Source organism: Rissa tridactyla, chromosome 1 (assembly GCF_028500815.1).
Source record: "Rissa tridactyla isolate bRisTri1 chromosome 1, bRisTri1.patW.cur.20221130, whole genome shotgun sequence".
In the NCBI taxonomy this organism is placed as follows: domain Eukaryota; kingdom Metazoa; phylum Chordata; class Aves; order Charadriiformes; family Laridae; genus Rissa; species Rissa tridactyla.
The window spans coordinates 44,527,125-44,541,533 of record NC_071466.1 but is presented as its reverse complement, the minus strand read 5'-3'; positions in this window follow the sequence as shown (position 1 = coordinate 44,541,533).

Sequence of the window (14,409 nt, the reverse complement as noted above, 5' to 3'; positions counted from 1 at the left end):
GAATGTTGTGGGAAATGGTGACAAAGGTTTTACTAAAGTCTAGGTAGACAACATCTGCAGCCTTTTCTTCGTCTTCTAAGCTGGTTACCTTGTCATAGAAGAACATCAGGTTAGTCGAGCAGGACCTGCTTTTCATGAACCCATGCTGACTGGGACAATCAACTGGTTGTCCTGTATGCGCCATGTGATGGCACTCAAGATAATCTGCTCCACAACCTTCCCAGCACTGAGGTGAGACTGACAGGCCTGTAGTTCCCTGGACCCTTCTTACGGCCCGTCTTGTAGGTGGGTGTCACATTTGTTAACCACCAGTTAACTGGGACCTAACTGGTTAGCCAGGACTGCTGATAAATGTTGGAAAGTGGCTTGGTGAGCAGTCCTGCCAGCTCCCTCAGTACCCTTGGGTGGGTCCCATCCAGCCCCATAGACTTGTGTGTGTCTAAGTCGTGTTGCAGCTTGCATCAAGCTCAGAGGACTGGGTATCCTGAGAACAACTGTTCTTACTATTAAAGACTGAGGCAAAGAAGGCATTAAGTACCTCATCCTTTGCCTCATCCTTGGTCATTATGTTTCCCCTTGCATCTAATAATGCTACTGGGTAAGGTCCCTGGCACATGTTGTTCCCCAAATCATCCCTGTGTATTGTGAATCAAAGGGCAAAACTGTATAGATTAGCACATACTAGTGCTCTGGGGACATGGCTTTGCTTTGTTTTCACTAACATAGATATAGACTCTGAAGTATACCTGCAAATGATGTGAATATTCATGGAGATGTTAACTGCTAGATCTTTAAAAGGATCACCTGTCTGTAGAAGTCAGTCTGTAGTAGTTCAATGGTATATAAGTTTTCTTACTAACATGCTGCACTTGTCTCTTCTGATCTTAAAAGTACTGGTATTTTAATGTTATCTAATTACAACATATACCAAGATATTAGTAATATGCAGTTATAATTGACCCATGTAACTGCATACACACAAAATAAAATTAATTTTTCACTATTGATAGCATAAACAATACTCAAAGAATGTAGTGGTTTTATTTTGTTATGTGATACATTTACTTGCAAGGGCAACATCAAACTTTTCTTTTGCCTCAGGAGTCTGTATCTTGTTTTCATGGAAATATCATGCTTGCTCTGTGCTTCATAATAAAGACTGGATATTTTTTGTTGATTCAGTTTCCTGATATGTAGGAGTTAGCAGAAAATTCCTGCTTTTTGACTTTCAGCATTTAAAATTAAAGGATAAATTATATCAGATTCAAATTATCAAAATTAAGTCCTTAACATGTTCGCAAATTTTTTTTTACTGTGTTTTTTATTGTTATTGGCTTTTCTTGCTTTTCCTGACTCAATGGAGAGTGTTGAACAATTACTAAATACATAGAAATTTTGAAAATAATAAAAATTAGAATTTTCTCATAAAGTAATTTGCTCATTTTTATGTCTACTCTAGCCAGATGACATCTGTTTCCCAGTTAGATAATTCCGAGAATTGAATGTATGGGGCAAATACTCATATTTTAAGGTTCAGCATTCATATTCCTTAATGCAGGCTTAAATCTTACTTTCATGAATATCCTGCCAATAAGCTTATTCAATGAAATATTTACAGACATCCAGCACAAAGGGGATGCAAACTCAGCTTAAGCACACTTCCATCTCTTATTTAAGCACGTACGTAAAGACAGTTTTTGAGGTATTAACCAAGCTGTACAAGTCATTGACCTATATATTTCACAGAATGGTACTGAAGCAGACTTCTGTCAGTGGCAGATAGACTTGTTAAACAGTCCACCACATCCTCAGCAAGTATATCAGTCTTGGCCTATAGTAGGAATATCTGACGACAACAATCCTGTCATGATAATTGCTAGACCAAATTTTATGTTAGCTTTATGTGGAGATAAATTATTTAGAGGAAATAACTTGGATCACCATGAGCTGGCAGTTTAGAGTGCTTTAGCAAGGATATTTACTGAAATTAATTTATGCTTTTAGAATATGAACAGCCAATCACAAAATGTGCACAATATAAGCTGTCTTCAAATATTCATTTTTAATTTTGTGTAAAGCTTGTACACTGATTTTCATGTTATCTTTGTGTGTAGGTAAGGACAAGTCCAGAACCTGCTTGTAATATAATCCCTGAAGAAATATAATTTAAAAAGGCAATATTGATATTTCGTTTATGTATTTTTGTCCTTATCTTTTTTCACCATATAGGTTGTTTAACTGTTAGACTGCCATAGGATATTTTCAGTTTTGGTAGGACTATGAATAAAAGATATATCAATATATAAAATGTAAATGTTCAACTGATTAAAGAAACCAGACATTATGTTCTTCTAGAGAAGTTCAAGTACTTGTATTAGAGCATATAATTAAAATTTATTGATAATATAGACTAACTAGAGCAACTGTAATGAACTGACTCAAATATTCTCATTGATAGAAAATACTCTCTTATTTTCATATTTGTAGTAAGAAACTAAGAGTGGTTTTAACTATAGGATTAAAATAGGTCTTCATACAGTATGATTTTTATATAAAGCTCAATTAGATTTTCTGCAGTTCACATTGCCCACTGTATCACTTGGGACATGGAGATCTAAGATAACATTTGTTTGCATTGGTTTATCCCACAGGGCTGTGCATCTGGCTATGGATCAAGATACGAGAGCCATGTGATTTTAATAACTCAGCTGCTTTTCCGCCAGCACCTATCCAAGAGACACCAACATTTTCTTTTAGCTTACAGTTTCACATTCTGGGCAGGGTTTCATCACCTAGTGTTCCTTCCTGGAAGGGAGACTCCATGGTTCTCTTAACCCCAAAAAATTTGAGTACTTGCTTTTCAGATCTCCATTTGACGTGTCACATCCCTTTTCAGGAGTATATGATAGCTGAAACAAAGAGACAAAGACTTCTCAGAAGTATGGACAAAGTAATCACTCTGCCATTAAAAGCATAAAAGATACACATCGTTAACCTGGATGATCATCATGTCTGAGGGATTCCTGTCGGAAACAGTGCAAAAGTTTTGCTTGCTTTCTCCTTTAGAGCATTACCTTCACATAGATGGATGCTTGATACTGTGGGAGCTCACTTAACCTTCTTTTCCCCTCACCATAACTTTTTTATTCATCTTTCTTATGCATTACTTTTAATTAACACATTGTTGGCTACAGATTTTGCCTCTGATAGAGACTTCTGCAGATAAACTAGTAGAATTTTATACAACTTTACTTAACAAATACACAGCCTCCTTACAAGATTTAAGTGATGCACTTTAAGCACTACATGACGACTGAAAATGATACTGCAGATGGTGAAGTTGGGAAAGAAATGTTTAATTTGATTCCAGTATCGCTTTTGTGTGAGACAATGGCAGGTGACTATTATTGTCACAATCACTTCTAATGAATGCTCAACACAGGGGCTTATTGATATACAAGTGAGCTTTTGTAGTATTTCTTCTTGATACTCCATACCACACAGATGCAGTTTAGGTTAGCTAATGGCAAACTGAAAAGGACTAAATTGGTTTTCTTCAGATTAAATATGAGTTTGTAATAATTAATTGTTACAATCTTGCAAAATATTTTACACATTTCAGATGAACATGTATAAACTCAGTTGCCTCATGGTCTAGACAGTATTTTTGACTGCACTGATACTGTTTACCCATCGTGTTTCTCAAAGTGTAGGTAATGTATGGATTTCTAGGATTTCTTCAGTCCTTTAATAGTATTTTTTTTTTTTATTAGCTCATTAGCTGAGTTTTTAGTGCTGCTTGATTTTCTAGTAAATCTGCCTCAGGTTACTAGTCTATCTTCTTTCCACATCACTTCAACATCTCATCATAATTTTTATTCTAATCAATTGCAAATATGACCTACAGATTAATTGAATATGCAACCTTTCTTTTTGATTAGTTCTCAAAACCCCAAACTTTTCTCCTTTTAGCAATTTGGTGGTGGTGGTTTGTGTACATGAACAAGGTACAGTCCAAAAAAGTTCTCCGCTCCTAATCTTTGGTGTTTACTGATACTTCAGTTATTACTGCCTCAATAGACAAAAAAAAGAAAAAAAAATAAAGAAAACTGAATACTGCTTCAAAAGGAGCAGTCCCAAAAAGTCAGTGTATATCTCTTCCTTTTCAGAAACTAGCCCTTGATAGAGCAAAAAAACCTCCTGAGCTGTTTCCTGAGCTGTTTCCTGAGGTATGCTGACATCTTCGTCTACTCTCCAGTGTCACAGACAGGAAGAACACAAAGCAAACCTCCAGATTTTTGTACCATATTCTTTCTACCATATTTACTTATCTCATCCTTCCAAAAGGTCCTTCTGTGTTTTCTGTAAACGGGGTTTTCCTACCTCCTGTTGGAGGGGAGGTTTTTTTCTTTTTCCTTCTCCCTAATGTATCTGATTAACATTTCTATTGTATACCTTGATTAGTACATCCTTGGTTTCAGGCTGCTTGGCTCTGTTACAACTTTCTGAAAGCACATTGTTAGAACCATGAATGTAATTTTAAAGAAACAGTAAATGTGCAGCCTTCTTTCTCAATTAATAATTGACATTATTCTGTAATCGTCACCTGATGGCCACAAATGTGGTAAACTGAATGGGACGCTCTAACTGAGTAACTCTCCTTCCTTTACCACCCAGTCAATCCTTGGCTATGCATGGTCTATTCTTGGGGTCCCCAGCACAGAAAGCAGACAAGGTTTCAGTTTAACTTCAAAAATCAGATTCTTAAGCACAACTGCAGTATAGGGATGTCTCTCTGAATCTGAACCTTTTCTCAAATCTAAGTAGACATTATTCTTTTAAGTACAGAAGAAATAGGCTTCAAAAGGCCTGAAAGTGTATCAAATAAGCTTGCTACAAATCCATTAAAAATTAAAAAGTTAAAGAGGAAACAAACTGTTTCAAGAAACACATCTGAACTAACATTATCAGCATCCTAATGGCCTTGGTTCAAGAAAATTTAAGTTCTATTGGAGTAAATGGGGACTGCTGCATGTGTCTCAGAGCTTTGCACTTTTTATAGTGGAATCATGAATATAATGAGGAGAACAAGTAATCTTAAGTATACTGTTAATGAATTGAATTGTACATATTACAAGTGATGACTATGTATGGCTATGAAATCTAACATGTTAAGATTCTTTGTTTCATTTTTTTGTTAAAAGATTCTACAGGATAAGGAAGCGAAGTTTTAATTTGGCCAATTACTTTAATATCAAATCTGATAAATATCAATTAATTGGAATTGTGTCGTTGTGAAACATACTTCAATTTGTAAGAAAAATTATTGGAATAAACTAAAAAATAAAATGATGCATTTAGTATGCAGTCAAAGAAATAGTTTCATTTAGTTTATAATGGTCATATTGTAATAGTATTTCTTTCTTCTGCTTTGTCAAGAAACATTTTGTTTCACAGACCTATTACTGACAGAACATTAATATACCTATATATCTGATATAAACAAAGATGCTAATGCAGAAGCCAAAAAACAATAGAGTGATAGATATGTTAGTTTCTTTAACAAAAATAAACTGCCCTATAGTACAATGGTATACACGTATACAAGAAATATCGGATACTAAAAAAATATTTCAGATATCTCAAAAAATTATGATTATTTTACATTTTTGGTCTGACATTAAGCATTATTTTCTTCTTAAAATATTGGCATTGAAGGTGGACCCGATAAGCACCTGAGCTCAAGTTCAAAGTGAGTTAAAACCCTGCCCAATTCTGTAGGCATTTGAAAACGTGCTACCTGCACAGAGTTCTGTACCTGGTCATGACTAGAATTGCCAAAACTCTCTTCTATTTGTGAGTACTTCACACAAAGTAGTTGGGTTTGTGTCTATGTCTCGAGAAGCTTTTGAACACTTTTTGACCACAGCTAGCCCGCTCTGTAAGAGTTACTTAAGCTCAGAGCAACAGTCATGTCAAATTTTGTGTAGAATCTGTGGTGAAATAACACTTGGTAATAGACAGGGGTAGTGATAAGGATGTAGTTATCTTTGTGCTCACATTCAAGATGGTAAAATACTAGGTTCTGTGTCTTCTTTGTCTCTGAATACTTCCACTGGATTCAAATCTGAATTTCTTCTCTCCCAAGATAGGAACCTACCCAACAGCCTGGGAAAGAAGTAAGGTATGCTCTCCACATTTGCTTTTCATGTGTAGAACAACATCAAAAAATATGAAAGACTTCTAGGGGCATAAGAAAGACAGAAGAGGGGGCATGACTTAGTAGCTTTATAATTGGACTAATAATTTGGGAGCATGAAAGTCCTTAAATCTGATTTCTGCTCCTACAACTGCTTATGTTTTTTCCATTTCATAATATACAAATAAAATGCAAAAAAACCCACAAAAAAACCTCAAACACTTTCTCAGATTAATGGTCCCATCAGTGGGTTAAGAAGGAGGGAACTTCTTATGCTTATTCTCTCTCATCCCATAAATCTTAAATTCTTAGCTGCAGAGTCAAAGCTCTGTCAGAAGAGCTGGAGAGAAAGCTCCCTCCCTTTCCACTGGTTAAGTCACTCTCCTGGGAAATGCAGGTTTGAACTGCCTCAGGCTAAGGAAGCCATAGAAATGAGGTCTGTTACATCTTGAATGTGTGCTCTGGGCTATCATATGAAAGGTGGACAACACTGACACTTCCAGACATTTTTCAAAGGAGGCAGAGGAGGAAAAGATCCAGTTCTCCACACAGAGAAAGACTGTCAGCCTGAAAGGAGAATTTTTCACCCTATTAATCGCCACCTTAAATAACCAGTGAATTTTTGGCAGTGAAGGAGATGCCCGACTTCCCTCTGCTGTTTACTATTTGTGTGTTTCCCTGCTTAGTGTGCTGGCTAATAGAAATGTTATTTCCTATTGTTGAATTATTTCCCTAAAATGCAGATCAAAGTTTAGCAGCTGATGAGAAATAATAATTTTTTTCTGGGAGCCAAATGGTGTCATATAGATACAGGCCCTCTCTCTCATTTCCCTAGCATGATTCTGAGACTGGGTTTTGATTTTCAATATGCATATTTCCCATGAGTCTGAAGAATTCACAGTGCACCTCTGGGTCCACTTTCTTTCCCTGACAGATTACTTGTCACAAAAAGTACATTTACCTAATCAAGATCGGATCTCCTGCTACCTCTACGGTCAATGGAGACAAACAGCTAGAGAGCAATTCACCTCACCAATAGATCATTTTATCAAAGTCAATGTTCAGATATGCCTAGGTCTCTTTAGGGACTATAGAGAGAATGTAGATATTCAACCTATCTTAAGACTATATGCTTAACTCTGGTGTGCTTATATTACATTACATGAATACTACCTTATGTGCTGTTACATAAATTCACATACAAACTACGTTTTAATAAAGTAAAATCTGAAACTGATCTGTGTGTAAACAGTTTAGAACAATCAGTCTTCATCGACTGGAGTAGGTAACTATTGCTTCTGTACAGAGTATGTAATACATTGATACACAAACAGAAATTACACATTATGTGGTAATCAGAGGTGCCCTATCTTTGGGAGGGAGTATTGGTTTTTAGAGGCCAAAAAAGGATCAGATTGTATTTTTGTTGAATACTGTTGAAAATACATTCTTTTTTTTAAGCTTTCTGTTCTCATTGTTTTCAGCCACTTTTACAATATTATATGAAGAAGTCTGGATTGGTGACAGAATGATGAATAATTGCTCAGTACAATTCCAAAAGATTTGGAAACAGGGGTACAGATTACAATTATTTGCCCTGGTGTTTTGAATAGCTATTTTGAATACCTTGAATTGGTAATTTTTACAGACAGAACTCAATTTGTAACGAAGAACTGCATCAAGAGATTTGTAACAGAGAGAGAAACCTCTAACCCATATAATTACTGTGAATTGCATGCTTGTATATTGGGGGTGGGGAAGAAAGAATCACCACACTCTAGAATGTGTAGAATTCCAAAAGGTAGTTGCTTTCTCTGTTAGATCCAATTTCCAAAAGAAAAATCAAGGAGGTGTGCATGCTACTAAATATTGTAACACTACAAACAGTGAAACACTGATGCTCTGTGGAAAGTACACAGACTATTTGGTGTAACTACTCTATTTATTACATCACTACAGTAATGACAACATAATTTGATAGATGCAAAATTGTACTAAAGAGTTCCGAAAGACTATCTTTTCTCTGAATGGATTATTGACTAACTAATACTACTAATAATAATTAAAAAAAAAAAAAAAGGAAATGCTGTTATCCCTATTTCACTAGGAATGGGTCAAAGAGAACTAAACATGCTTCTTCATAGCAAAGTCATGTCTGCTTCATAACTACCAATGAAAACAGTTTTTCTTCATTTTAAGCAGAAATATATGAAAAGCCAAATCTCATGAGTCAAGGCCTTGAAGCGTTAAGGCCTTGTTTATTCTGCAGTTGTTCTTTTCTAAATTGTTTAGTATTATGAGTGTTGAAATTCTACTTTTTCATAGTTCCATGAAATTGTCCAAGTACAAGCAAATGCATGAACATGAGCAAAATAAGATCAGTCTTCATCAGCAGGAACAGCAGTGACACTGCTGTGTCACTACACATTACTAAAAGTGTGTATGTCAAATGTTTATTTTACACGCGGTCCTGAACACTTCCTTTATGTATGAAAAACATATCTCAAAATTAAGATTTTAAACATAATTTATTGGCCAAGGGAAATAAGGACATATCATAATTTGACTATCAAATTGCTTAGATCTTGTCAAAGAAACCAATAATTCCTTTTAAATTTTATGTATCCATTTACGAAGGCCACAACTGTAATTAATTGAAAGGGAAGTAACCATAATCAATATATGTGATTAGTACATTCTAGACTGCAACAGTTTTCAACTAAGGCAACTGTAAAGTTACAACTGTGATGCTATTAAAGGCAGGCTGGAAAAATTATGAATGGTAGAGCATTAGCCTGTCTATACCTTCACCCCAGCATGGAAACTCATAGTGCTGCGTGAGATGGCATACCTCTTTTCATTTTGAAATACAAAGAAAAAATGGCTGAAGAATTATTTTTCAAGATTAAATATGTAACTCCTGATAAAAACAACTTCAGAACAACAGAGTTTTTTATATAAGTCTGTCTTAGGTGTTGAAGAAAATGTTCTGTAGACATCATTCTCAGATCATTTCTTTTTGCCCGTTTCTGCACACCTTTATTCAAGCTCAGTATCTACCAATTGCTGCAGTTAATTGCTTGGTAGAGAACTGAGTAAAGGCACCCCTCCATTCAAGAAAATTAAAAAAATAAGAAAAGTGCAAAGGCTGTCACTTCTACATCACTTGACATGTTTTTGTTACAAGTATGAAGGCTCAATGCCAAAATAAGAAAAAGGCTAGGATTTTTGCAGGTCAGTTTGTTAACATCACTGCAACACTAGCTGGAGACGGTGTTTTTGCAGACTTGGTCAGCCAGTAAGGCAGAGGGAACACAAGACTAAATGTCTGGCATGGTGGTATCACCTGGTCAGAAGCCATCAAACAATAATAGTGGCAATCATGAGAGCAGCAGGAGCTTAAATCAAACCCTAACAGCAATGTGTAGATGGTGATCACCCCTGTGGATTCTTCCACAGATCTTTTCTGGAAAATCATCTTCTTCTTCTGAGGCTACTACTATCTCCTAGTCTTACACTTGGTTCGAAAAAGTCCAACATGATAGCAGAAATTTGGTAGAGTGATAAGCAGCTGAGAACAGTGGCTTGCAAAAGTAGGCGTAATCAGTCTAAAAACGTGGTAGTGGTACTGTCCTCACATATGGCCCAAATGTTCACAGGTATGTATACATCCAACCTCTTCCATTTCACAGGGATTTTATACTAAGTTTTTCTAATAAAGTAAAAAAAAAAAAACAAAACAAAACATAAATAAATTTGAAACTGTAGATTTAATTTCATTTCTTTTGATTCTGCCATTTTTGCTCAGTTCTCCACGTGAGTATGTGGAATCAGCGAAGCATGTTGTCAAAAGTGAATGAGGCTTCTAATTAGAATCAGCTTCTCCCTTCCAATAATTTTGCTGGTTCCAGGAGCAGACCTGTATCATTTCTAATACTCCAAACGAGTAATACGAAATGGGAGAGAGTACATCTTGTCTTCAGACACCTAGACTTTAAATGATATCCGCATTTGATGTCTACATCTGAACTCATTGTCTAGATTTCAGTTATGGTTAAGGAAGAGAAAGGTGCAGTTAGAGGCAGTAACACATTCAATTTTAAAATAGGCATATAAAATAACTCCTCTGAACTGACCTTTGGAGAATTCGGTTTCTCTTCACAAATGATGAAAAGAGCTCAGTTCATTTGCACTAATGCCATTATCTGTATGGAAGGTTCATAAAATAATTTTTGACATATCACACTCTAAATTTTTCTCCCATTAGCAAAATAACATGTTGTCCTTCATTCTACAAACAACCACTGCTTTCCTCTCTGTATTAGTTCAAAGTCTCTCCAAAAGTATTTTTCATTGTTTTTATTTTTAATAAAATATTACTCATTCCAAAGGCACCATGGCATTTTAAGATTCTTTCCCACCTTCATTTTCCAGGTCATACATCATGAGTTTATACTTGTCTTTCTTAAGGGAGCTCTTCTGCTCCTTTGCTTATCACTTCCACCCAATATCTGTTTTGTTTCTTCAAGTTGATTCTGAGTTGAAGATGAATTTACAGTCAAGTGATTATTCATCCATATGTAGAAACTTAACATAACCAGATGTTTCCTAACTAATCACCCAGATCAGTTAATCTTAACTTAGTTAAATAGTTTCTAAACCTTATACATCTACTACTCTTTACCACAAAGAGCAGCCTATAAACAAATTAGTCCAAACTGAATGCTAATCTCTGCTTTCATGGAGAAAGAAATATCTTAGGATTTCGTGACTTTTATCTCCCCAGATCCTTGGCTGTACAAAATAGCACTGCTACAGGGAAGGTAAAAGATGCTTTCTGTCTTCTCTCCACTGTACTTCTTTCAAGAACAGAGGAAAGACAGATATCTGTCACAAAGCATTATTTGGCTGTTTGAAAATATCAGAGGCTCTTGTTGACAGTTTTCATTTAGGGGAATCCAAAGTTTTAGGTACTTTAAAAAGTATATTAAGTTAGAAATGTGTCAGCATTTTGAGACTTTTTATTCCAGTTTTGTTTTTCCTGCAAGAAACAGAAAAACGTGAAATAATACTGCATTGTCCATAAGTAGACCATAAAACAAAAACAGCATACTAGTTCTTCATTGAAGACTTAACTATGATTACTATAATTAATGGTGGTCAACAGACTACTAAAAAAATCAGAAATGCCAAATAAGCCTGATCTCTTTTTTTATGTGATTATGAGTAAATTGAGATCTAATATGTTGATATAATTTACTTGAACTATGGTGATGCTCAACATAAGTGATCATGCTATTACAATTAAAAACATAGACACAATTCATGTACTGTGTTTTAAATGTATTAAAATTCCCTGACTGACAGACCTTAAAACATAACTAAATAGAAAATTATCTGTTTCTACTGGAATCCTGTAATAATCTGTCCTTTTCACAGTGCTAGCCTACTTTTTATCAGTTATACTGAGAAAATGAACGATCAAAAATATTACAAGAGACATGTAAAACTGACAAAAAGTTTGGAAGTTAGAAGATCAGAAAATATAAACCACATTGTTAAACTGATCGAATCCCACCTAGCTTTTCAAAGTTGGGGTATAGTGTCTTCCAAATCATCATACTGAATTACAAATTATTAAACTGTCCATATGATTGTATAGTGTAGTGTGTATTCATTCTTGAACAGTCTGCTACTCTCCACTTAGGCCAAAGAACACAACATGACGTCAATGGTCATCTCTTTCAAAATGGTTGTATTATTTGACTTGTGATGTGTTCTTTTCTGATCACTACAAGAATCATTGCATGATTTCATTTAAAAAGCTGTAAGTTTTTGGGTGATTCTTTACTTAAAGTTTTCTTGAATTTTTTCATATATGATACATAAAGACTTATTATATACACATCTTGAGTGATCTGACTGCTGGGTTTAGCAAAATTTTATATACATATATACAACTTCCTCGGCAGTTACTAGGTAACAACTGTGCCAGATGAAACCTGCTCATGAGCTCCTGATATAAATCACTATGCAATATGAAATGCAACTTGATAAGCCTTTTCTATTCAGTCCTTCACACCGTAACATTGTCATTAAAAGGTAGTTGGAGATCTTCTGATTGATATGCTTCTCCCAGTATTCAATACCCAGTATTTGACAGTAATACTACTGATATGAGCTATAATGATAACAGCATGCACTTAACGATTACAAGATAGAATTGCAATTGTTTAAAACCGTAAAGATTTAGCAATTTGCGTAACAACAACAACAATGAGAAAAGAGAAATCAGTAGAGTTTATAATTATTCCCATAATGACTGGTCTTGGAATCAAATGTGCATATAAATTGTGGGCACCTAGTAAGCCAGTTCTCCCACAGTAAACAGCTGAGTTCTCCCTGTTTGTCAAGGGAGAGGTCAGGAGTATTGAAAGGTTTACAGAAGAATATTGCATTAATCTAGCTTAGAAATCTGAGTAAGGGATACTTATTCTCACTATATGATATTAAATTATTTTAACATATCAGAAGTTAACATGTTCTAGAAAATACTTCAGAAACCACATTGCATTAGCAAATTTGGTTATCGTAGAATACTTTCTTCTCTTTGTTTGTTGGGACCTGTGTCAATATTTTTTTCATTATTTATTTTACATAGCTTTTGAAATACAGTACATTGGGGCAAAACTATAGAAGATTAAGCAAAACTATAAAACTTTAAAAAAATTAAAGTTCTCTTTAAGTAGCTGGTCAGATATATAATTACCTGATATAATGCTTATTTGTTTTTCATAAAAGAAAGCCTATATTTTATTCGTGGATCATTTAGCAAATCGGCATAAACCCATATATATGTTTCAAGTGCATTAGTTATAGATAATGATTAATTCTACTGATCCACATTAGGAAAGTTTTATAATGGCCACATTAGAAATAGTAGGAAAATGACATTCTATTTCTAGCTATTATAATTATCTGAGTGTGGATAATTTTTAGGATGAACAATATTATAAACAATATTTTTTTCTATGAGGTGTTCTAGTGTAAGGCCATATAATGTCCTTGGTCTATGTACACAACTACCATTGAAATCACGAGAAGCTCCATTGTATTAGGGACAATATATAGCTTTGTTTGCAACATTATCAGTACTGTTACGTATCAGCCATGTTGTACTCCATAGGGGAAAACAAAGTGTTGCTGGTACGCCTCTAAATTCACAGATTCTTCTCACACCCCCAAAGACTAAAAACATATACATTCTTGTGGTGTTCTGTTTTGTTGTTATTTTGCGTACCAGATATCTACAAAATACATTTCTCATCCATTTTGAAACCCTGTATCTGGAATGGACTTATAAATGTAGTTTTGCATATTAAAAAAAAATATAAAAAACCAAAACCATATTCCTAATAATATTAGTAACTCCCTCACTCTCACTTATTTTCTTTATGAAGCTTGGGGGAAGAAGGGGGAAAGTTTCCTTTAGGAAAAAAACTCCCTCAAAAATAATAGTGAGAGAAATTAATTAAAGAAAGTTTTTCAAAATACTCTGAAAACTTTCCTCTGTGTACAGCTCTTCAAATGAATATCAGGTCAAAAGTGGTCTTTTGTGTTGGGTCTGGAATTTGGGCAAATTCTTTGTTTCTTCTTTTAATCCTAAAGTAAGTATATTAAGTCAAAGTGATATAAGAAGCTGCAAACTATAGTGGCTTTACTTCTTTCCTTATTTGCTATAAACTTTGTAATTCATTCATCACCATTTGCATTTAAATAATCTGTCCTTCACACTTAAGTATTTTTGTATTTGTTTTTACCAGGCAAGGTTTTACATTTTTGGTGACTGCCTCCTTGGTTAGAAGATTGCATACATTACTGGTTCCAGCTTTAGTTTACATCCAAATTAATGGCACATCCGTAACAAAATGGTACGTTCTCCTATTGTCAAACACTGTAGGGCTAAGGTTGGCAAATTAGTTAGTATTAGCATATAGACCTTCTGGCAGGAAAAGAAAGCTTTCTACTTGGAGCTGGGCACTCAGCTGGGTTTGTCAACTCAAAGCTGCCACTGGCCTCATTATCTCATTTGTCTTAGTTAGTCTAAATTGGCAGTTATGTCTTCGTGGCAAATGTTTGTTTTTACAAATGATCAATAGAGCAGTGAGTAGAAGACATAACATGAGGACTTTTTCCCTGAAATTTAATTG